This window comes from Stenella coeruleoalba (assembly GCF_951394435.1).
Source record: "Stenella coeruleoalba genome assembly, chromosome: 10".
Classification (NCBI taxonomy): Eukaryota; Metazoa; Chordata; class Mammalia; order Artiodactyla; family Delphinidae; genus Stenella; species Stenella coeruleoalba.
This window is the reverse complement of record NC_137156.1, coordinates 76,439,542-76,460,723: the sequence shown is the minus strand read 5'-3', so window position 1 is coordinate 76,460,723 and position 21,182 is coordinate 76,439,542. Positions and strand designations below refer to the sequence as shown.

General features: G+C 41.6%; 1 protein-coding gene and 1 pseudogene across 23 annotated transcripts in view; both read left to right on the top strand.

Moving 5' to 3' along the window:
* The window catches only part of FHIT (fragile histidine triad diadenosine triphosphatase), a 1,435,777-nt gene that overhangs the window by 311,815 nt on the left and 1,102,780 nt on the right, over positions 1-21,182 (top strand). For 14 of the 22 annotated variants that reach the window (XM_079935606.1, XM_079935595.1, XM_079935619.1 and 11 more), the window contains one exon: positions 14,428-14,557. The exons of the other annotated variants lie outside the window; for them this stretch is intronic. The gene's annotated coding sequence lies outside the window, so the exon portion shown is untranslated. The remainder of the gene's footprint in view (positions 1-14,427; positions 14,558-21,182) is intronic. 22 annotated transcript variants of the gene reach the window in all.
* Positions 8,911-10,563, top strand: LOC307192969 (DNA replication factor Cdt1-like; annotated as a pseudogene). The gene is made up of 2 exons: positions 8,911-8,975; positions 9,072-10,563. The product of its transcript is annotated as a DNA replication factor Cdt1-like (transcript).

Sequence of the window (21,182 nt, the reverse complement as noted above, 5' to 3'; positions counted from 1 at the left end):
TCTGTACTAAATATGAGTGGCAGCATTTGGAACGAAGGGACCCTGAAGTATCATCTGCCTAATTCTTATGTAGAAAAATGAGTAGTGCAATAGTGTAAAACAAATGAATATATGTCAGGTATATGAATGTTCTTAGATTACCAGACCCTTAGGGAAATATAGTTATTAAATGAATAAAGTGTCCAAGAAGAGGAACAGCTTATATTTATTCAGCCTTTACAAGGTCCTAGTCACTATTCAAAATGCTTCATGCATGTTATCTTATTTAATCCTCACAGCAGCCCTAAGAGTAGAGAGTGTTTTCTCCATTTTGCAGATAAGGAAACTGAGACTCCAAGAAATAAAGCCAAGTGATTACAGTCTCATGTTTAGAAAGTAGCAGAGGCAGGGTTGAAAGACAGCATTTCACTCCAGAGCCTGAACTCTCTCAGCTGCTGTTCTGTACTGTTTCTTTCTTAAATGTTTATGAAGTAAGCTGAGAGTGTGAGGAAATCTTGTTGAAGATAACAGCTCGGGTAAGCCCGTGTGCGATATTCAGGTACAATTTTTTTTTTTTTTTTTTTTTTTTTTTTTTGCGGTACGCGGGCCTCTCACTGTCGCGGCCTCTCCCGTTGCGGAGCACAGGGTCCAGACGCGCAGGCTCAGCGGCCATGGCTCACGGGCCCAGCCGCTCCGCGGCATGCGGGATCTTCCCGGACCGGGGCACAAACCCGTATCCCCTGCATCGGCAGGCAGACTCTCGACCACTGGGCCACCAGGGAAGCCCCAGGTACAGTTTTTATTCCCATAAATTCCTTGCAGATTATAGACATGTTCCTTGGTTTATTACTAGAAAACACCTTTTTAATTGATCTCAATATCAAATCTATTGCACTAGTTGAATGAAAGGAGTTTTATGGCCAGTGTAGCAAGATGTTTACTGAATATTCTCTTCACGTTCATGATTTTTTTTTTTTTTTTTTTTGCGGTACGTGGGCGTCTCGCTGTTGTGGCCTCTCCAGTTGCGGAGCACAGGCTCCGGAAGCGCAGGCTCAGCGACCATGGCTCACGGGTCCAGCCGCTCCGCGGCATGTGGGATCTTCCCGGACTGGGTCACGAACCCGCGTCCTCTGCATCGCAGGCGGACTCTCAACCAGTGCGCCACCAGGGAAGCCCCCACATTCATGACTTTTGATTTTTAATAGCCAACTGTTATTAAAAAATGTGACATATTAGTTACATCATGTGTTGAAATGTATCCTTAATTGTAGTACTTTTATTGACTGTGAGAGGATGCAAAGTGGATTCCACAATTTTAATTAACTGTTCCTCCTCTGACATTTCATTACCAGTTTCAGAAGTGATAGAGGATGGCAGTTACCTGTGAGAATTTTTCTATAAAGAAGCTAAGATGGAGGAATGTTAGAGTTGTCTTGGTGATTGAGAGGAAAAACAGAGAAAGGAGAGGATTGGCTATTATCCTCACATGTTAATAACACGGTCAGTAAACAAAGCTTCTGTTATTTTAGGTAAATTTTAAAAATTTGAGCAGATAACAGACCAGTTGAAATAAAAAATAAAGAAATCACTTAATTCAACTATGATTTTTATGCTGCAAAAATGGTGTCTTTTTTCTGAAAGTGAGAATTTCTCAGACATCACATATCTTTCCCTTAAAGAGTTTTTGAGGATTTTCTATGAGTCAGAAGAGGCAAAAACATGAAGGTCAAAGATAATGGGTCCCTATCTAACACTGGACTGATTTGCCAAGAACCCATGACACATTTTTTTAAATAAATTTATTTGTTTGTTTGTTTATTTTTGGCTGCGTTGGATCTTCGTTGCTGCGCACGGGCTTTCTCTAGTTGCGGCGAGCGGGGGCTACTCTTCGTTGTGGTGCATGGGCTTCTCATTGCGGTGGCTTCTCTTGTTGTGGAGCATGGGCTCTAGGCACGCGGGCTTCAGTAGTTGTGGCGCATGGGCTCATTTGCTCTGTGGCATGTGGGATCTTCCCAGACCAGGGCTCGAACCTGTGTCCCCTGAATTGGCAGGCGGATTCTTAACCACTGTGCCACCAGGGGAATCCCCCAGGATACACTTTTATTTCCTTTTTATGGTAAAAGCCAGATAGAACGCTGTGTAGTTTAAACACGGTTTCTGTATCTGGTGCCCACACGGGAAGTTGAAGGTAAGGAGACCAGTTTATCCAGCAAATGTGCCCAAGCACATAATTACCTCCCTTGATGTCTGTCGATACTTTACCACATCCCCCGGGAAAATCTCTGGGCAGTCCTTCCAAGTCATTTTCAGACATCTCATCATGGCAGGTGAGCTTATTTATTTATTTCCATTTTGAGAGCTTTACCTTTCCTGACTCCCTTTTAATGTTTACCTCTCGTATTAAAGAATGGAGACTGGGGTATTTCATTACCAGCTATCTCCCTGCTGCAGGCACTGCCTGGAGAAGTTTCCCTCTGTTTGGCTTGCAAGCCTCATTTATTTCCCCGAGCTTTCTAATCTGGGCAGAGCCCAGCGGACGGCATTATTAAATTACCATTATTACACTGTGTTGTCTTGGCACGATCAGGGGCTGAGTTGGAAAAGTTCATGTTAGGCAGGGAACACATTTTCTCCCCTTCTCAAGCTGCCCCAAATGGACCTTAGCTGACTTTCTGGGTCTGTATCAGCATCAAGATTCTGTGACGTCAAAGCAAAGATTTAACCACATTTGAGGCATTTCTTCTGATCAGTGTAAAGAATGGGCATTCCCCTTTTAAGTACGTTGCTTTGATTTGGGATCAGCTGGACAATTCATGATTGTAATTTTTTTTTTTTTTTTTTTTTTGCGGTACGCGGGCGTCTCACTGCCGTGGCCTCTCCCGTTGCGGAGCACAGGCTCCAGACGCGCAGGCCCAGCGGCCGTGGCTCACGGGCCCAGCTGCTCCGCGGCATGCGGGATCCTCCCGGACTGGGGCACAAACCCGTGTCCCCTGCGTCGGCAGGCGGACTCTCAACCACTGCGCCTTCAGGGAAGCCCCATGATTGTAATTTTTTTGATGGAGGGGGTAACATTTGACATTCAAAGTTATTTGACATTTCAGAAGTTATAATGTCATTTTAAAAGCTCTAATATCACTAGTATATTTGTATGTAATTCATTTACACAGGCTTTCAAAGATTGTCTATTCTCAGTAGAGAAGTTTTAATTAAAAATGTTTTATTGCCACTCCAAGCGTCTTTAAATTAAGGCACTGCTCTTTTCTGTTTTTCTTCCTCACGTACTCTTGATAATCAACCTAGTGTTGTCTGCAATGATAAAAGTTATTCTTGTCATATTTTAAGCATTTTCTTGTCCATCACTGTGTCACCAGTGGCTGTACAATGCTAGCACATAGTAGGTACTCACTAAATTCTTATTGAATGAGTGTTTCAACACTGCCCATGCACTGTATATTCTAACCATTCTGGAATATGTTTTATCACATGCACTCTGCTTGCTCCCACCTTAGGAATTTTACCCACCACTCAGAAATGTCCTTTGCCTCTCAAATCTTAAGCACTTTTATACTGCTTATTTGTGAGTTTTCTTCTCCTGTCCCTATTTAAGCACAATTCCTGGTATATATATTAGGTGCTCAATAAATGTCTTAATGAATGTACATGAGTTATTGAATGAACACACATGTATAGTTAAGCCAAGGAAAAGTTATGTGTGACATTTATAAACCATTTTTATAACATTTTACAACAATTTTAGTTTTAGGCATTCACTAAAATGATAAAAAGTAAGTTTGAAACACCATTTTTCTTGTCCAGTCCTTGACTCAAAACTCTTCAATGGCTCTCCATTCCCTTTAGCAGTGGTTTTCTAACTATGACAGTCTGATCATGGGATTATGTCTTTTCCCAGTTTAAAGCCCTTCAAAGGTTTCTCACTGCCCTCACAAAAAATATGATTCAAACTCTTTAAGCATGGCTGAGAGTTCTACCTCTCCAGCTAGAGTCTTCCCCAAGCTCCCTTTACTCTTTCACGTCTAGATCATTTGGTTCATTAAACCTGTAATGTTTCCTCTTCTCCAGGGCCTTGGCACTTTGGGTGCCCCCTGCTCCCTCTTCACCCACCTCTTTCTTCAGCTGACTCCTCTTTGGCTTCAGATTGGTCTCGTTTTAAATGTTGCCTTCTCCAGGAAGTCTTTACTGTCCACTCCCTGCTGCTGCCACCACCATCACCCCTACCTGCCTCTGCTAGTTTAGATAATTTTCCTGCTTTGTATGCCTTGCAGATATTTTATCAATAGAATAGAATTTTGTGGGGTTTTTTGGCCAAGTCATATGAAGTATTAAGTTAATGGAATTTAAATTGAGAATTTCCACAATTTTAAGTTTTCCTCCTGTAGGTTTCCCTCAAACATTTTGGTGGCTAACATGACCCTCTCCCACCCCCTGACGTGCACAACACATTTATTGCAGGCAAAGTATGCTAAGTGCTTCATATACATTTACTCATTTTCTCTCACACCAGCCCTATGGTGAATACTGCTATTGTCCCCCATTTCATCAGAAAAACTAAGTTCAGTGTCATAAGAAACTCACATAGCTGATGAGTGGCAAGCTGAAGTTTAAGTCCAGGCTGTCTACACTCAATCTCTGTAGCCCAAAGCCCAACCTAAAGCTAGTGATTAGACAGTAGTAAATAATTACCCAGCAGGTATTTGGAAATAGCCTTATTTTTGTGCTGGGTATCTTCCGTTTATCCCTTCATACCCACTTTCTACTCAGTTCTGTGCCTGGGAGGTTCTTCTCTGTTGGCTTTATAAATGGGCTCCTCCCTCAACTCCACATACTGCCTTAACCCTTGGTTTCCCCACACCATTACCACACCTTTGTAAAAAGTTCTGCAGCTTACCCCAGTTGGGTGTTTTGTGTATACTCTGTTTCTGCCCAGATCCTTATTGATACAGACAAAAATTTTTTAAATTAAAACTGTAGTTATGGTTGTGCTTTTATATTTCTCATACAGTATGGAGTAATGTTAGCTTTTTTCTACTTTGTCTTTAACTTTTTATAATGGAATTGACGATTGTCATAGTTCATGCAGTCTTAAAAATAAGAGGCATGCCACACTCTTGTGCAAAGGGCATGTTTCCAAGGAATTTGTAACCAGTTGGAAAACAGGCCTACATAATATTTTCTAAAATCTTTAGCCTGCCATGAGGCCTCTTGCGTTTTGACAAGAGTTTCCCTTTCTGCTTTTCTCCACTGAGCACCCTTTGCTTACTTTAAAGCTGGGCTCTGCTGTGTCTGGGCAGGTAGTGTCCCAGCCACCTGGTCCAGGATTGGTTTAATGTCTGGCTTTAAAATAACTCATTTTACTTACTTAAATGAGTTTATATATAAAGAAACTCACATAGTGTTCCATAAATGGAAAATAAAATCCATTACAATAAATAAGGGAATGAAACTTTAAAGGGGAATATAACAAAAATAAAATGATGCTATTCATGGTAGCCAAGTGTTAGGAAGGTGTTTTGACATGTTAGCACTAATAAATATTTCTCATTGGATGAATTAGAAAGATTGAAAGAGAATTGAAAGGGACATAACTTTATTAGTCTTTGTTTTGTCCTGTCAGTGACCATCTAGCACCAGGGTTCCATGCCCTGAAGTCTGAGGATCACTGGTATAATCTGTTTTTCCCTATGCTGTGAGCTTAACCGGAATGCTTTCCTCCTTCTAGTTTCCTTTTCCTGATCCTCTCCATCTTTCTTTTTGAAACTTTCCTTCACCCTCTTAGCCTACACAAGTCTCTCGTCCGAATTTCCTGACATTTATTATCTGCCCTACTTATGTTGGCTTCTGATTGTTAATGTTTTGACCTGGTATTTCAATAGCTCATATTTTGCGTCTTGTCTCCTAAACACTGTAAAGTTCTGTCTCCAGGAATAGACACTGGGACCTGTGCTTCTGGAATCCCATATTAATTAAATGTTCATTATATAATATATATTCTGTTTATAATATGTATTACATCATATAATATATATTATTTATATATAATATTATATTTATATATTATTAAATTATATATTATATATATTTACATATACATAATATATAATACATATTATGTAATATAATGCATATTATAAACAGAATATATAATAGCCCCATATGTAACTAGAAGTTCATTAAATGTTTGCTGTGTTGAATGAATTTGACCCAAAGTAAGTTAAATGATGTTTTAACAACTATGGATATAATTCACAATCACAGCATGATTTTGTGTCTGGTTGGGATGCACAATTTGTATTTTTGCTTCTTCTTGCCTTCATAGAAATTATATTTAGAATCTAGGAGATATAGATAATAAATTGATACACATATGCATATTATAATGTAATGTAAAGTGGAGTAAGTGGTGTAAGGAATGTAAATCAGCATGCATTGTGAGAGCTTTGGGTTGCTTTTTGGATTGGGTAGTCAAAGAATACCTCTCTGATGAGGTGACATTTGAGGACAAATGTGATTAAAGTTAAGAGGAGGGGGTACATATGAATATTTGAGGGACAAGCATCCTAGCTAGAAGCAATAGTAAGGCCTGAGGACCTGAGTTGGGACTGTGCTTGTTGGAGGCCAGTGTGGGGATGAGAAGGGAGCAGTGGGACATGTCATTGAAGAGGTGGCAGGACTGGATTGCATAGGACCTTTTCAGCCATGGTGAAGCTTTTAGATTTTTATTGTGAGAGAAACTACAGGAGGACTGAAAGGAAAGACATAACATGATCTGATTTATATTTTTAAAAAGTAATAGTTTCAGCTGCTCTGAATAGAAGAGGCTGAAAAGGTGGTCAGTTAGGAAGACATGGCTCTATGCCAGATATGGTAGGGGTGGCTTGGAGCCCAGTGATAGTAGTGGACAAGGTGAGAACTGGAAGGATTAGGAAAAATTCCGAGAGGAGAGCCAACTGTGTTTATGCCTTCTAATTTATTTACTACTGTACAACGCTTTCAAAGCAGCATTCTCCGTTGGTATTTATTTTCATCTTATAATTCTATTTAAGGCAAGTATTTTTTCAATTTACCAAACATTCTTTTATTTATACTTGCTTTTGGGATAACACTTAATGACTAATTAGTCAATAAAAACCAGAGTTCTATCTGGGGCAAGAATGTGTTCCTGTGGTGAATTTATTTATCCATCTTTTTCAAAAGTAATTGCATTTTTGTATTCGTTCTTGAATACTATGTCATTTCCCAAATAACTATTTGGGAGGTGGAATTTTTTTATGCTATTCTAATTTTGTATCCTCTTCCTTCTAATATCCCCATCTGTACTTTGTATTACAAACTTCATCAGACCACTGCACGCTATCATAGCTGTCGTCACCATGGGGAGAAAATGACTAATTGAAGCTGCTTATTGATACAATAGAGCAGGTTGTGACGCGTGGCGAGAATACTGGAATGATGGGCTCCAGCTGATGTTATGTAAAAATATTCAGCCATGAAGTATGCACTTGTGGATGGCTTTTTGCAGATGTCTGCAGAATGCAGATAATCTGTATTCTGAGGAGATCTGCAAATTAAAGATCTATATGACCAGTTAGAATTATAGCACAGTGAGGAGAGAGTGGTGCGGTAGGTAATGATATAGCCTTGAATCTTGGGTAATAATAATTATAACCTGCCTATACTTATAAGCAAAAGTAGATGATATTTACCCCCAACCCCCATTTCAGAGGGAATGGAGCAATTGGCAGAAAAATGATGTGAACTTTTGGATATTTTGGAATCCCTTCAATGCAAGATATATTGGTATCATGAATGGAAGTATAAATTGGTATATTGTCTTTGGAAAGTTATTTGGCCGTAACTATCAAAATAAAATTCACACAACCCTTTGACCTAGCAGTTTCATTTCTAGTAATTTATTTTAGAAATATAGTCACTAGATGCACAAAAATCTCTGTATTAAAATATTCATCATGGCATTTTGTTTAATAACGAATGATTTAAAATAGTCTAACTGTACAAGAAATAGATTAGGTGAATAAATTATGGAATATTTATGCACTGTAATATAGTTAAGCCTTTATAAAGCCTGTATCTATATAGAACCATCTCTAAGTGAAAGAAGGGTTAGAATATGCTATTATTTGTGGTCATAGAAATGTAAAGTATATGTATATATATTTATATATGCATATGTTGAAGACTGCATAAGAGATTTTTTAAAGCATGGGTCAGAAGACATTTTTCAATGTACATTGCTACTTTGGTATTATTTCAATTAATTACTTCTTGGATGTATCATCTATTCAAAAATTATAAGTTAAGAAAATTATAGGGGTGGTATATTTGTATGTTTTTACTCCCCTCTTAGATAAAGATGTCTTTGCTTGATTCTCTGCTGTATTGCACCTGACTTCTCTTTTGAGAGTTTTCTTATAATTTCTGTTAGAACACCTTTTATTAGGATATCATTGCACTGACACTTTTAGTAATGAGGTGGCAACTCCCCTTATTCCTTTATTGCTTGCCATGACTCCACAGAATATAGCTCTACCACTTTCTTCCAAGGTTCGGGTCCTTCCTGTCCAGGAGAACTATTTAGAAATTTGTTTGTGCCAATAGTTTCCGCCCACAGCGGGGGCGGGACCAGGGTGCAGCGAGAAAATCAGCGGGAAACGCGTCTCCACTTCTGCTTGTGGTCCCACTGCTGGGGTCTCGCTGCTCCCGCCATGGCGCAGTGCCATGTGCAGAGTGATGCCATCATTGGGCATTATGAATGCGAGACTGAATAATTAACAGCCACCCCTTAGACGGAGGACCAGGTGCAAGGTAGACTCTTTCTGGATGTTGTAATCAGAAATAGTGCGGCCGTCTTCCAGCTGTTTGCCTGCAAACATGAGCCTCTGCTGGTCAGGGGGGATGCCTTCTTTATCCTGGATCTTGGCCTTCACATTCTTGATGGTGTCACTGGGCTCCACCTTCAGGTCTTGCCCGTCAGGGTCTTCCCGAAGATTTACATACCACCCCTTAGACGCACCAAGCCGGTCTGGTGCACCCTGAGCCCTGCGCCCCGGCCCCAGCTGGGCCCAACCCACCGAGCCCCAGCGCGATGAGCCTGCTCTGCCCCCGCACAGGAGGCTGCGGCTGCTGGCCAACGCAGTCTCTGGCCCTAGTTCCCCAGCTGTCCCTGGCTCCCCAGAGCACTCTTCTCCCCAAAGCAAGAAGACAAAGGCCACCCTCTCAGCTGGTCAGCGACCCTGACTGGCAGCCCAGGAGGACACAAGGTCCCTACAAAGGTCACCCTTTCTGAGCTCAAGTCTTGCCTGCAGTGGGCGCAGGAGCTGGGGGCACGGGTCCAGGAGCTGAAGGCAAGTGCACAGAAGAATGCTGGGGAACCCAGAGCACCGGAGGACAAGGGGCACCCAGCGGGGCTACGTGGTGAGCAGATGCCTGCCTATCAGCGCTTCCTCGCCCTGGCCCAGCAGGGGCCCCTGGGCCTTGTGCTGCCCTACAAGTACCAGGTGCTGGCCGAGATGTTCTGCTGCATGGACACCATCGTGGGCATGCTTTACAACCGCTCTGTGACTGTGACCTTTGCCAGGGTCAAGCAGGGAGTCCAGGACATGATGCACAAGCGCTTTGAGGAGCGCAGTGTGGGCCGGATCAAAACCGTGTACCCTGGCTCCTACTGCTTCCACCAGGAGCGCTACGCCGCCACATTCAAGGACGATGGCAGGAGGTCTGATTACCAGCTCACCATCGAGCCGCTGCTGGACCAGCAGGCTGGCAGTGTGGCTCCCCAGCTCATGGCATCGCGCCTGCTGCGGTGGTGCCAGATCTTCAGCCAGAATCTGGTAGCCCGTGTCCGGTAGTATCACAGGGCCTTCCTGGCCTCCCTGAAACCCCCCCACCCCCCGCCGCCCATGGAGGTTCCTGAGGACCAGCTGGCACGCTGGCACCCCCGCTTCAATGTGGACGAAGTGCCTGACATCGAGCCGGCCAAGCTGCCCCAGCCGCCCACCGTGGAGAAGCTGGCCACCGCCCAGGAGGTGTTGGCCGGTGCCCGCAGCCTGGTGTCATCCAGGATGGAGAAGGCTCTGAGTGACCTGGCCCAGCTCACGGCCGAGCCTAGCAGCCCCTGGTCCCCCAGCCCGGCACTGCCAGCCACCCTGCCGCCATGCCGCCTGCCGCCCTGAAGGGGATGTCCCAGGTCCTGCTGGAGCGGATCCGGCCCAGGAGGCGCAGAAGCAGCTGGCGCAGATGACCCGGCGCCTGGAACAGGAGCAGCGGCTGCAGGGGCTCGAGCGGCTGCCTGAGGTGGCCCGCGTGCTGCGCAGCGTCTTCAGGTCAGAGCACAAGCCAGCGCTCAGCATGGAGATGGCCTGCACCAGGATGGTGGGCAGCTACCGCACGGCCACGAGCCCCTGGGAGATGGAGAAGCATGTGCACCTCCTCTCTGAGCTGCTGTCTGACTGGCTCACGGACACCTGCGTCAATCTGGGCAAGGCCGCCAACCTGGCGGATGTCTTGGCACGGCTGGCCCACCTTGCCCGTGCTGAGGAGGCGCTGTGAGCCCGGCGGACAGGTGCCAACACAGACGGGCCGCCAGGCCTGTGTCTTACTCTCTTTAAGAACACGACACACTTTGCTTTCCCTGTCCTAAGTTCCCATGAGGGTCAGGGCTCTAGCTGCTGGGCTTGAGGGCCTCTGATTAGTGTGGTGGAGGCCCCCCTCGTATACAGGGTGCAGGGAAGTGAGGTGGGGGAGAGGTAGTGTGGTTGGCAGAATAACCCTCCCAGGTGTCCACGTGGGATCCTGAGGTGGTCCTGGAGTATCTTGGTGGGCCGGGTGTCACACAGGGTCCCCATAAGAGGGAGGCAGATGCAGAATCTGAGATTGGAAGGTCCCGGCAGGAGCCACGAGCCAAGGAACATATTCTCCCTGGAGAACCAGGAACCAGCCCTGCCCACCCACACCCTGATTTTTGTACTTGGCCTCTAGAACTGTAAGATAAAGTCAGAAAAAAAAAAGAAAAGAAAAAAGAAAAAGAAACTTGTTTTAATAAATGGTAAAATCATTCAAACGCACTGGTTCTGAATTTCTGATGGGTGCATTTGTGAAAATGCTGAGGAGCTTCTGGAGTCAGAGGCCTGGTCCTTTTCAACAACAGATAGAAATTAAAGGCTATTAATGATGCTTATTATTAACTTTTAAAAAGCTCTCTCTACCCCCAAGTTAAAAAGCTATTGTTTGAAATGTATGACCCGAAACTATGTAATTCTCTATTACATGTGATCGCATAAAGCCCAAGAACAATGTTTAAAATTGTCTTAATCATTGTTATAAAAGGAATGAATGAGTGGTAACATTCAGAAACCCCGTTGTTCATATTATGTTTTGGGGGTATGGAGGAGAAAAAAGGAGAAGGAAGAAAAATACATTTAAAAGAAAGTTAAACAACAACTTGTAAGTTTCATTCTCTGTTGCTGGAAACCCAGCTGATTATACATGAATGTATAATAAAACAAGTGTTTGGCACATTGAGGTGTATGAACTATGTAGCGTAATCAGAGCTTATTTTCCTGCAATGGAGATTGAAATTTATGCTTCTTCTAAGCAGTACCTTTCATTCCATTTTTATTTTCTAAGGGAGAGTGAACTTTACAAGTTGCTGCTTAACAATACCAGAAGTGCTAATTCCTATACAATGAATAGTGAAGTTTACAAGTTGCCATTTGACATGCCCACATTTCTGTTTGTTTGTCCTCCCTCCTCACCCCCCAACAAGGTATAGTAAAATTTATAAGGTTAGTAAAAACCCTTCATTATTAATACAAGGTTACATTGCTGTTGGGAATTCCATAAATGGCATATGAACATATCTAAGGGGGAAGCATAAAGGTGGACGTTATGAGGCAAGAAATTCTTTCAAGAACATTGAATTTATAATCATCACTCAAGAAACAACATGCAGAGACACTCATTCATGGCTTTGCGTCCCCATGACCCCATTCCCTTGGCTCCTTGGTTCTGTTATCCTTCAAGTATGTTTCATTGGGTCTTTTTTTTTGGAAATCTATCTAACTCTTCCTTTGCAAATCTTCCTCAGCTCAGGCTATACATCCCTCCTCTTTCATGGTCCCTTTTTCTCCACTTGCATGCTCTTCCCTGAGCACTCAAAGTGGCTACTGTGTACACAATTAATTAAATGAATGGTTCACAGCCTTAGGCCATCACTTCTATTATTATCTGGTACTGCTACTTAAATATTTTATTATTACAGCATTTTATTGTTATTAAAATTTTAAGATATACATGCCTTATTTCACCAATTTTATTATAACAAGATCCTTGAGGGGAGATATCAGGCCTTAAAATTCCTTATGCTCCCAATGGGGGCGTGTATATAATTGTGTAATCGAAATGAAGTGGATGTTTTTACCAATCACAAGAACCGGGAGAGAAAGGAAATGATAAAGGAACGACACCCTGTCGTACGTAACTGGTCTGAGAAGATGGTTGCAACAAATTCTTCCATTTCTGTCTGTGCATGTCTCTTCTCCCGTAAGGAGATAAAGTCCTCTTTCCCTCCCCGTGAGTTTTGGTTGACATTTTGACCTTTTTTGGCCAATAGAAAATGGCAGAAATAACACTGTCAGTTCTGAGTCCAGCTAGACTTTAGGTTGGCTGGAGATAAACACTCTTTAGAGCCCTGTGCCATCTCTTTAAGAAGTCTGGTTATGCAGCAAGAGAGAGGTCATCGGGATTGAGTTCGTGGAGGATTACGAAGATATGGAGAGAGGCCCAGCCATCCCCCAGCTGTCCCAGTCATATCAGCTGAGGGGCATGGAGGGAAGGGAAGCCAACATGGATCTTGCAGTCCCAGCTGGACTGCCCCGGTCAACATTATGTGGAGCAGAGAGATGAGTTGTCCCACTAAGGGCTGCCCAAACAGAAGATGTAGGACAAATAAATGGTTGTTATTCTTATTGTTTTAAGTCACTAGTTTTGGAGTGGTTTATTGTATAGCAGAGATTACAGAAACACATCCAAAATGGGTTAAGTTGTATATTAAATTTTGTGGTCTACAATAGTGCTTTTTGAGCTTTAATGTGCATACAAATCACCTAGGGTTCTTGTTAAAATTCTGATTCTGTCGATTAGGGGTGGGGCCTGAGATTCTGCATTTCTAAGAAGTTCCCTGGTGATGCTGATGTTCTGGTCTGTGGGCCACATTTTGAGTAGAAAAGGTCAAAGCAGGGAAGTCCATTCATCCAAAGATTAACAAGTTGCTTATTACAACCAGGAAGGTTATACTTGCCTTTCTGTTGAGATTGCAGATCCTGCACAGGCTGTATCAGCTGCCCATTAGACATGCCAATGCCAAAAATATAAAGTCAGACAAATGTGCATTTTAACCAAAGTACTAGGCAAGTTCTATTTTCTTAAAGTCTAACTTTCCTGAGAGTGACTTTATTCCCCTAAGCTTCATGTCTGTTTAACCAAGAAGCATGCTCTGTGACTATTGTTGATAATGGTAATAATGACAGCAATTACTCTACACTTCACAAGTGCTTTGTTGTGAGCCAGAATCTGTACTAAGTGCTTTATATACATTTCATCATTTAATTCCTATAACATACATGACTGTCACCATTTTGCAGATGAGGAAACTGGGGTTCAGGGAGGTTTAGTTACTAGCCCTAGTCACCCAGTGACTAAGATAGGATTCAGTTCTGTATGATGTGACTCCAAAGTTCAGGTTGATAACTACTCTGCCACACTGCTTCCAACTACAAGCCTAACACAGGCCTCAGGTTAGTGTATTATGGCTCACATTCTTTCTTTTTGGACTTGTTTCTTGGTAGTAGTGGTGGTAGTAGGAGGAGTATAGATATTTTCGTTCCATACAGTATAGTTGACTTTGGGAAATCCTAACAGAGATACCCGAAATGTTCTTGCGCACGTGCACGTGTGTGTGTGTGTCTGTCTGTCTGTCTGTCTGTCTGTGTATATGTGTGTAAGGCAGGAGCGGAAACACCTTTGAAACCCATTAGTTGGGAAATTTAATTTTTTGTAGCAACATTCACATAATTATTGTCAGCATTTTACAGTGGTATTTAAAGTGCTGATATGAGGAAAGTCTTTACCAGAATAAATATAGATGATTTGTTTAAACTTCAGTAGTCTCTTGTTTTCACTGTGTTGCCTATTGCAGCAAAATAATTTCACCCCCCTCCCTTTGCTTTAGACTTACTGTTTCCCCCTCTATGGCATTTATCAGACAGAGGCTACTACTGTTTTAGGTTTCCATCAGAGTAGCATAAAATACTTCTAAAAACCATAAAAGACTCTGATATGACCTACTTTGAAATTAGACGGCCAGGACATCTCTCTACTCGTCGGTTTGAATGCCTCTTCTCTGCTCTCTTGAAGGTTAAAGGAACTGGCAGTGCTGGAAATGGCAGTGCTCTGTGGCACCAAAGCCAGTGCCCTGCAGGGACCTACTCCATAGTGACTTGGGATTAGATGAAGACACCAGGACACCAGGATCTCTGGCTAGAAGGTTTACTTAACTCTCAAATCTCTTTACTGCTGAGGTGGCTGTTCTGCAACATGATGGTGGTGATGGAGGGGTGTGTGTGTGTGTGTATACAGAGTTCTTTAAAGTGAGATTTGGCTGCACACTTTTTGGAGGGGTCAGTACAAATTTTATTGTCTTCTTTAGGTGAAGAGGCAAGGTGTACGGGGGTGGTGACAGGACTTGATTGGGACTTGAATCATTGCTCGGAAGTAACAGTGATTTTCTTCAAAATCACAAAATCCATGTTTCTCTGACTGCCTGCTTTTCTTCAAAATGAGCTGGTCACTTCCTGGTACAACAGTGATTTTCTTTGTCATTCTGAATGAATCATTTACAAGACAAATGGTCCATTTCGATTGATTTCCTGATCTTTTGGACATGAAATATTTCATGTTTCTTTTAAGATAAATATCTAATTTTTCCAACAAATGTAGTATTGTAAGTACCTTTTGAGAAATATTTAATAAGCACATTTTATTTCCTTGGAACTACGTGGAAGAACTCTCTGGACCTTTACTAGTTTGCATGTTGCTATTCAGAAAAGTGTGGAATATCTTCCATTAAATTTTACCACTTTGTAAATTATGTTCTTCAAAGAAAAATTCCAAGAAGGCAGAGGCTTGCTTAAGTGAAACATTGCTGAATATGCTTTTCTTGCAGGTTTCCAAGAGTCTTAGATATCTAATGTAATTTGTTTCGAGGAGACTGTGGGTGACAAAGCACTGCTGGTAGGGGTTTGACACATATAGTATTACGAATGGATTCCTTAGCAATCATGTGGATTGGCCAAGAGAGGAGAATTTAAATGGAACGCTCAGTAGAAAATAAGTACTCTGTGCAATGAAGAAATAAAAATACATTTGGTAAACACACAACATAAAAAGGTTACACTTATTATTATCATTATTTTAACTAATTTATTTATTTTTGGCTGTGTTGGGTCTTCGTTGCTGCGCACGGGCTTTCTCTAGTTGAGGTGAGCAGGGGCTACTCTTTGTCGAGGTGCATGGGCTTCTCATTGCAGTGGCTTCTCTTGTTGTGGAGCACGGACTGTAGGTGCGTGGGCTTCAGTAGTTGTGTCGCGTGGGCTTCAGTAGTTGTGTCGCGTGGGCTGTAGAGCGCAGGCTCAGTAGTTGTGGTGCACGGGCTTAGTAGCTCTGCAGCATGTGGGATCTTCCCGGACCAGGGCATGAACCCGTGTCCCCTGCATTGGCAGGAGGACTCTTAATCACAGCTCCACCAGGGAAGTCCCAAAAGGTTATTATCAAATGAGACTTTTTGTAATGTCAGCATAATCTTTCTTTTTTTCATTTATTGCTAATTAATTAAAGGAAAAATATCTTTGAAAAATCTGTAAAGGTTGTCCTATGGTTTGTTTTATTAAAATTGCTTAAATCTGATGTGGGAACTTTCTGTTAGCAACATTCTGAAATTTGGACAAAAGCAAAGTAATAGCTTATAATATATATATTTTGAAAGTTGAAAGTAGTATTGATTCATACTATTTTCCTGAGAGGAAGTTAAGTTTATTGTTTTCATAAATTCTCCAAATTCTTTTGGTTATGTAGAGGAGGAAAAATAATTTCCCCTCTGCCCTTCTGAATTCTTAGCTGAGACCACCCCAAACCTCCCAGTAATAAAAGATTAACAGGAGAAAAACCAACAGAAATTTATTAACCTGTATACTTCCTGTATACATGGGAGATACCCAGAAAAACTGAGTAACTCCCTGAGATGGTGCATCTACTACCTTAAATACCATCTTCAGCTAAAGACATAAGAAAGATAAGGAGGGTTGGGGTAGGTAGTTATGGAGTTTACTAGGAAAAGCGGGGTAAACCAGGGTAAGATTTGTTCTGTAGATTTAATGCCTTCTCCATTGAAAAGATTCTCTTGTGATTTAGTCATCCTTCTCTTCTTGGTACAGAGAGGGAGACACTTACTAATGGAGATTTCCTTTATAAATGTAAATATCTCTTACAAAAGGGCAAGTTCTACTCTATTTTCAGAGCTTCTCCTGTGTCTGCTGTTTCTTACAATAATTGGCTCAAAATAATCCTTATGCTGAAGAGTCATATTTTGGGGTGACATATTCTCCTACCCTTCAGTTGTAAGTGGGTAAAACTGAATTCAGGATATCCCGAGAGAAATGAAAATGGGAATTTAGGCTCACATAATTTCAGTTTCCAGTGGGATGAACCTGACTTTTGTCATGGATGGCTATAGGTGCTTCATTGTATATTCAAAACTGTTTCTTCCAGGGGTGAATCTAGGTTTTGTGTAGCCTGAAGTTTACACAGTTTGAAGAAGCTTCTTTATTAAAAGATCATAAATGGGGCTTCCCTGGTGGCGCGGTGGTTGCGAGTCCACCTGCCGATGCAGGGGACATGGGTTTGTGCCGCGGTCTGGGAGGATCCCACATGCCGCGGAGTGGCTGGGCCCGTGAGCCATGGCCGCTGGGCCTGCGCGTCCGGAGCCTGTGCTCCGCAACGGGAGAGGCCCGCGTACCGCAAAAAAAAAAAAAAAAAAAAAAAAAAAAGATCATAAATGACCATATTGCTCTAAAAGGACCTGGAAACTTAAGTTGCAATAGCTTCATGGTTAATTTGCCTCTGCTCCTCCCCATCTCATAGCCCATTTCTTCTCTACATGCTCTTAATTTTCCTTCAGTCTAAGTCCTTGTGGTGGTGTGAATTTAACTACTATTAAAAAACAAAATTCAACTGAGTGAATTTGAAGATCTCATTGGCTTTATTCAGCGATTCATGAATCAGACAGCATCCCGTCTAGTAGATAGAAAAGGGCTCCAAAGAGCCTCAGACAAGGAAAGGGCAGAAAGCAGGTGGGATAAGAAAGTCATAAATAAAAGAAAGGATTGTTTCAGGCAAAGTTACCTTGTTGGGGGATGGCAGAGTTCCATCAGATGGATTATCTCACCAGTGCTGGCCAGGAAATTTCAGACTGAGTCGTTAAGATTACACTTCTAGGAGAGGCTGAAACTACAATTAGATTAGGTATTAACTCTTGATTTGTTGACATGGGGCTTAGCGCAAGTGACTCCATTCTGGGCCTGTTTTCTTCTTCTTTTTTTTTTTAATACTACCCACGTTCTCAGAAGAGCCATTCTCTTACAGCTGATTCATATAAATCCCCCCAGATGACTCAGATTGGTTAGCTTGAGTCACATTCCTACCTCTGGTGAGGGAGATGAGACACCTCAGTTGAGATCCCAGGAGAAAACAATGAATTGGGGAGGCGCAGTGCCGTAAGGGAGTCAGATGTTGATCAGTCTAAATAATGGGTGTTGACTTCCATGCTCTTCACCCTCTTTTGTTGACCTGGGGGGTAGAGGTGGGTCCTCTAAATTGGATGTATGAAACACCCATTTAAACTTGAATTTTCAGCTCTCTTCAGGGATTAAGCTGACCTTAGTAAGAGCAGAAACCATACACAGGCAGGCTGGGAGGTCAATTTCTGATTTTCTTTCAAGTAAACCTCACTTAGGTGTTTTCTGCATGTGAGATACTGGGAAAGGATATCTGGTTGAGAGCCTCTCCCTTGTTGTATCTTCCTTTACCCAGAATTCGTTCTCAGACACAATATGAAAAATACTCCATTGGTCAGTATTGCTTTTTTTCATAGAAGTCCTGTGGAAAATTACAAAGAAAGTGAAAACTTGATTCCTAAACTCCTTATCTGTCTTTCTGCTTCCTTTAGATTTCCTTGTCCTTTGCCGATGTTCACCTTTCTGGAATAAGATAATGAAAAGAAAATGGATGATATGTTTCCAGAGTTGAAAGTATCTATACATCATAGCACCACTTTATGATGCTGCTTTAATTAATGATGATACTATCAGTATATCAGAAATGTGAACACATCTCCTTTCATAATAAACTCCTTCAGTACAGCAGTTGCCATTAAGAAGTACCCTCTTTTATGGATGATGTAACTGCTGTAATATTTGGAAGTACGTGCTGAGTATGAGAATATTAGTGTATTAAGGTTCTTCTGAAAAACAGAACCAATAGGAGGTATTTATGTGTGTGTGTGTGTGTGTGTGTGTGTGTGTGTGTTACCAAACTCAGGTCCAGCTGCTCGCTGCTTGAAAATCAATACTCAAGAGGCAAGTGTTGGTAGAAATGGAAAAAGTTGTTTTTAATCAGAAAGCTGGCAATCTGGGGAGAAGGTGGACTTGTGTCCCAAAACCAACTCTGAAGACTCTGCTCAGCCATGAACATTTTTAAAGAGAAAAGGAGAAAAAATCTCAGTTAATCATTGAGATAGGGGATCAGACTCATTGCCATTTTCCACTACGTGCAGGCTTGTCGACTTCTTATGATCTTTCTTTAGATGCTATTTTGTTCACACAGTTTGTTCACAAGATTACCGAAGGGGAAGCTAGGGAAGAGATTTAGTTATCTGTTAATTACTTATTCTTCATTTCTATTTCTTTGATGTAAGGAAAGAACCAACAGGTTAGGCAAGGTATTGTGTGATCAAAAGATTTGAAAGTGTGCCTGGGCCAGAGATGAATAGTGCCTGGCTTAAGGTTAGTTACAATATAGCAGTGGTCCCCAACCTTTTTGGCACCAGGGACTGGTTTTGTGGAAGACAGTTTTTCCACAGACCGGGGTGGGGGAGTAGAATGGTTCAGGCAGTAATGGGGAGCGGCAGATGAAGCTTCGTTTGCTCGCCCACTGCTCACCTCCTGCTGTGCGGCCAGCTTCCTAACAGGCCGTGGACCACGGCCCATGGGGTTGGGGAACCCTGCAATACAGCTTTGCTAAAGTGACAAGACAAAAGGGGCCTCCTGCAAAGTGCTCTTTCCTGCCAAAAGCTGTTTACCTGTGTGTGTGTGTGTTTATTTATAAAGGAATAAATAAATATATTTATTATATATAGGAATTGGTTTATATGATTATGGAGGCTGAGAAGTTGCACAATCTGTTATCTATAAGCTGGAGATCCAGGAATGCTGGTGGTGTAGTTTTAAGAACCAGAAGGCGGATGGTGCAAGTCACAGTTGATGGCAGAAGACTGTCCCAGCTTAATCAGTCAGGCAGAGAGGATGCATTTCCCTTTTCTCTGTCTTTTTGTTCTATTCAAGCCCTCACTGGATTGGATGATGCCCTCTTATCTAGAAACACCCTCAAAAACACACCTAGAAATAATGTTTAATCTGGGCACCCTGTGTTCCAATCAAGTTGAGATATAAAATTAACAACCACAGTTAACTAAGGTATGGCATCAATAATTAAAATCACATTTAAAAAATAGGAACATGCAGAAATGAGAATATCTTGAGCAGCTAGGCTCTTTGAGGACCGGGTCCCTGCTTATCATTTTTGTGTCTCTCAAAGGTCCACAAAGTACCTTCTATATTCTAGATGTTAAATGAATGAGTAAATGAGTGAGTGAATGGCACTGCTAATACCGCTTCTTTTTGTCTGTTGCCTTGTGTTTTCAGGCTTCAACTCTGGTCATGATTTTTATCTCTCGACTTGTCCCTTTTCTTTTATAAGAGACTTGAATATCTTTTTTTTTTTTTAATCCTGATCTTTTCTCTTTTAACCTTTGATTCCTGACATTTCCCTTTCCATTTCTCACTTTCTTTTATAGTACAACCGCTTTTGTCTGTTTCAGTCTCTCTTCTCCATAGCTTTTTGTGTCAATTTTTTTATTCTTGTAACTTTTCTCTTTTTTAGATACTGTTGGTGAGCTGGTTACTGTATTGAGTTAAAGAAGGCACCCCATTGAGTCATTGTGAGAGAAAGCTGATTAACTGACTAATGATGTAATTTTTACTGTGTTAGGGTCTTTAGCTGCTACAATCTGGGGAAATGGATTGCTTTATAATGGCATTTTTATCATAATCCAAACCTCAAAGCACCTGTACTTTTGTTCCTTTTTCTTTGATTTTTTAAACCTACTAGTTATAAATGTTGATTCTTTAACTTTCTCTATATTCTCTGTTTTAAAAATAATGCCCATAACTGAAGATACTATGGTAATAAAAATCAACCCTCCACCCACCCCAGGATGTTCGTTGGCCTCCAGTTATTGCTGGTCTTATTTTCCAGCATAGGAAAGAGAACTAATCAGAACCAATTGAATCCTCCAGAATTCTGTGTTGGGCATGTAGGAAATATCAGATAGGTATAATCAATAGGCTGATGTGATTAATATATTTGTTCTACTAATCATATTATTTCATATTATACAATAAGTATGTTTCAATAATCTGATTTATTATTTATTTGAAGGGCAGAAAAATATTGTGTCTATGATAATGAACTCTGAATCTAAATTTCTTAGGTTCAAATCCTAACTACTCTGATTACTAGCTTGGGCAAGTTATTTTCTCTCTATAGTATTCAATTTCCTCATCTGTAGAAGTATTACTATCAATCACATAGAATTATGAGGATTAAATGAGTTATTATTGAAATCCCCTTATGAATAGGGCCTGACACATAGCAAGCATTTAGAAAATGCTAATTGTCCTTGTTTTTTTTTTTACAGTCTATCCCAATTATTTTCCTCCCAATTTTTTACTGTGAAAATATTAAAACTTAAGAAAAATTGAGAGAACAACAGATACCCA